Raw genomic sequence first — 5,000 nt, 5'->3', positions numbered from 1 at the left:
TTTCATTTAATTCTCCAGCAGGCCATATGGAACCCACATTTCCATTTCACACAGTACCAGACACCTGTCAGGTTCTTTTTAATTCTAGTATAATATCCTTCACTTTCAATGGCCAGGTACTCATTCACACCTGAGTCAGATGGATTAATGAATTTTGTGCTCAATAACACAACTTAGGGACCAACAAGTTTTCACTGTCACTGTAACCCCTTCGGCCAGTGAACACGCTTAACACTGCTTGGCTTTTGTGACAAGACGAGCCATCGTACCCCTGAGCCACAAATCCACACGACTTGTGCATAAAGTGTATTCGGTACTGACTAGTACAACTATCAGTTTGATTACTTGAAAACGACAAAGAGTCCGGTGTTTCTTTTTTACGAAACCTGCCAAAACCCGACAAAGTTATGGGAAGAGGCAGCGATGGGGAATGAACCTGAGACTCAGGGAAGTGTACACCATTGTGGAGTGAACCTGGGACTTGGTTTTTTACGAAACCCGCCAAAGCCCGCCGAAACCCGACAAAGCTATGGGAAGTAGGCAGCAATTGGGAGTGAACCTGAGACTCAGAGAAGTGTACACCAGTGGGAATGAACTTGAGACGATGGTTTTTGGTGGGTTTCGGCGGGTTTCGAAAAAAAAGAAACATCCTAAAGAGGTTGGATCGGTCGCTCCAAATGAAGTCAAATTCTTGTTCAGGGTAGCCTTAATTGGTATGGGGAGAATCGAACCCCGACAAGTTTTTCGTCTTGGACAGCCGTGCGACGTAATAAGGGTGTGGTCGTGTTATGCTCTGCGCAGTTGATTAAGAAGACCACACCCTTATCACGATGTTCTAAAACATTAATTTGTGACCAACCGTCCCAAAACGGTATCGAGTTCTGGTGAATCTGATACCATTCATATGGAACCTAAATCTTATTTGATATTGAATAAATTCAATTTAATCTATCTAGTTATCAATCACGCCAAAATTGCTTGAATACAAGTTGTCATGTTTTAAAACAAGCATTGCGGCATTATTCTATACAACTAGGAGGCTATCTGTTTTTTTCCTTTGTCACATTTACCAGTAACGAATTGTATTAGTCTAATTTTGAAAGTACAACGGTATTTATCAAAACTTCTGCTATTTTCGTTGGGATAAGTTTTCTAATTTTACTAATTCTTCTGATTTCAAGGTACACTGTCTTTATAATGTAATTGACCTGAATGGACATTGAAAGATCAGCGTCAATCAACACTCCAAGGTTTTTGATGCTTTTAGAAAAATAAATAAAGTGATCCCCGAAAGAAAAACCCTTAAGATTGGTCATTGTAATGATGTTTTGTTTACCACAGATTAAAATTTCTGTCTTTTCATCACTAAACATTAATTTGTTTCTTCCCATCCAATCTTTAACTTCATTTAAACAGGGCCCAAATCGTCCAATCAATTTTTCAATATCATCACAGGGAGAAGAACTAAATATTATATTATACACGTATCGAGTCGGGGTAAACAAGATGTCAAAAATGGTTGTTAGATTGAATGACCAAAAATGCGATATTTTAGTTTCTGTCTCTTTCAGATTAGATTCAAAAAATGATTCAAAGTTGATTGTAGATAGTTTGCCAACACAGAACAGAATTCAAAACATAATTATGCTTATTGACAAAACCAATAAAATCATATTATTGTAAGTAAACAATAATTAAACAGATTACTTATTTCTGTGGTTGATGATGATGATAATGATGATGATGATAATGATTAAGATGATGATGATGATTTTAATGTTGACGATGACGACGACGACGATGATGTTGTTGTTGTTGATGATGATGCTGATGATGATGATGATGATGATGATGATGATGATGATGATGATGATGATGATGTTGACGATGACGACGATGGTGATGATGATGATAATGATGATGATGTTGATGATGATGTTGATGATGATGATGATGATGATGATGATGATGATGATGATGATGATGATGATGATGATGATGATGATGACAGCTAACAGTTATTAACTAAATCAAGTTTTCTTTCTTCTCAAAATAACATTATTTTGAACAACCTCCAATACAATGCCATTTTGAGGGGTTAGGTCACAAAGCAGAATACGATATCTCGTGGTTATATCGTCTTAACAATACTTGTCAAGCCTGTTCTGCGTCGAAGTGGGTGACTCGGATTACAAAATTCTAGCCCATTAATTGTGTAGCCTACTTTTTTACATTTCACATCGTAAATAAAGTAGTCCTTTAGAGCCTTTAGGCCCATGGAGCCGGAGTTCATCCCGGTCTCTATAGCGTGAAACGGACAATTACAATTTCTCATTACTCTTTGGGTAGGACGCTTGTTTATAGCAAAGTACTTTCCTCCAGGTCTAAGAGACCCAGGTACACATTCACTGCTGGGAAGGTATATGAGTTAGAAAAAAAAATCTCGACTTCACCCGGGATCGATCTTGGTCCCTTTATTTGTGAAGTGAGTGCTCTACCAACTGAGATATCGGGACCCCCCCCCCCCACATCGTAAAACTTTGTTGTAAATTAGTACGTAAAAGATGATTTTAATCATTGGCAAGTAAGATAATATATTGAGTCTCAAAGACTGCACCTTATAGGCGAATTGAACTGTATGAAATGAAAATATTATTTCATTTTACACGTAAGATAACGTGAGTACTGAGCAAAATCTGAGCTTTTATAATATTACCGATTTCTAGAACATTTAAGAATGCGGTATATTATTGTAATACGTCGGCCGCAAACATACATGTTAAGCATCATTCGACGTGGTCAACAACTAGATTGGTGAGAATTATTACAATGAGTTCGTTGTAAGGCATTTTTCACACTTCACATCGTGCAACTCTTATGTAAATAATTAATTAATACAAGATTATGATCATGACTGTAATCGTACACGTATTGATTGTTAGTCAGTCAGGCGCCTTGAACTTTGTTCTTACAGCGTAGAATGAAATCATTTACAGTTTCACGTGACATGTTGGGTAGTAATAATGTGTCCCATCGCCTCAAAACGGTTTTGCGTCGGGGTGAGTTAAATGAAGGAAATGCAATAGGCGGAAATGTCCTGATCTCACACCTTCCTCTTTTCATGAACAATGCATTGGTAACATATTGAACCATAAGGTGACATAACTACCTTAGTAGCAGAATGTATAGGCAGATTCTTAGGATTACGGGAGTGAGAGCGAGGATGTCTTTATTGACAACCAGCGTGTTATATTTAGACTAGAAAAAAAAAAAAAAAGATGCCATCACTCTGAAACAATAAGGTCAGTGGCACAAGTTATGTATCAAGTCCTTCGGAAGACTGGTTTTACATTTCCAATGAGATTGGAACCAGTATTTTGACATCTCACTTTTGTTCCCTATTTGTAGCTTTTAAAAACTGCGCCGTATCGTTCAAAAGCGTTATTATTTGGGATGACCTAGGCATTGGAAATTGGTATAAAAGTCGCAATATGAAACTTTTATAAAATTTCTATTCGTTATGATGGAGATTGAATACATTTCAAAAAGAAAAAAACAAACACAATTTTAAAAATCAACAACAATAAACAACAACACCCCCCCCCCCCCCCCAAAAAAAAAAAACCCACAAAAAAAAAACAAACAAAAAACAAGAACACGACAAACAAAAAAATATTTGTGAAAATGCGTTGTGTAAATTAATGTAGGTACAGTTGAAATTATTTCGGTGTTAGGGTTGAGTGAGTTAAACATTCGACTTTAAAGACTTGCGACTTTGTGTTATAGTGGTATTACACTCATCCCTCAGATTGGAAGGTGTAGGGTTCGAGACCTGATCTGAGCCGCGAAAAGTTGTCTCTTGGAAAGGTCTCTTTACTTACATTCTCTCATCGCACTCAGGTATGAAATGAGTATCTGGCCCTCAACAGCGATGTCTCTGTCAAAAATATAATTCTAATAATACCTCATATCTCGTTCTGTATAATTCTAAATGTTGCTATTGGCTTGGGACCGCTTATAAAGCGCTTTGGGTACGTTTATAGGCTATTGCTGTGTATAACAGCTCAACTTAAAAAATATATATCAGGTTTGAGGTTATTATTATTATTATTATTATTATTATTATTATTATTATTATTATTATTATTATAATTATTATTATTATTATTATTATTATTATAATTATTATTATTATTATTATTATTATTATTATTATTATTATTATTATTTTCATCATCATAACCATTACATCATCATTATCATCATCATCATCATCATCATCATCATCATCATCATCATAATCATCATCATCATCATCATCATCATTATCATCATCATTATCATTATTAATATTATTATTATCATCATCATCATAACCATTAAACCATCATCATCATCATCATCATCATCATCATCATCATTATTATTATTATTATTATTATTATTATTATTATTATTATTATTATTATTATTATTGTTATTATCTGTATTAATATTATTATTATTATTATTATTATTATTATTATATTATTATTATTATTATTATTATTATTATTATTATTAGTATTATAATATTATTATCATCATCATCATCATCATCATCATCATCCTCATCATTATTGTTATCCCATTTGTTATTCTGTGTCTTGAACCACTCAAATAGAAAATAAGTAATACGTCGGTTGAAATGTGTGATTCCATTCCAATTGATGTTTTTGTGATCACGGCTGAGATATTTTAATTAATTGTGTTTTCCACCTCGATTGATACAAAGATGGTAAATGTCACCTTGATGTGCTATATTACTAATTAATTCTTGACTTATGAAAAAGTCGTGATTGGTCTTGTTGTCTTCGTGATTCGCTATACTATGATATTGGTTAATTATAGAGTCACTGGTCACGTAGATTTAATTATGGTTTCTTTTGATGTAGTTATCATTGTTTTGTTTGTTAGTTTGATTGTGTGACTTTGTTTTCCTGCTTACGAGGTAGACCAGT

Source organism: Berghia stephanieae, chromosome 2, assembly GCF_034508935.2.
Source record: "Berghia stephanieae isolate SIO BIC M18660-M18661 chromosome 2, UCSD_Bste_1.3, whole genome shotgun sequence".
NCBI lineage: Eukaryota > Metazoa > Mollusca > Gastropoda > Nudibranchia > Aeolidiidae > Berghia > Berghia stephanieae.
This window is presented reverse-complemented; position numbering follows the sequence as displayed.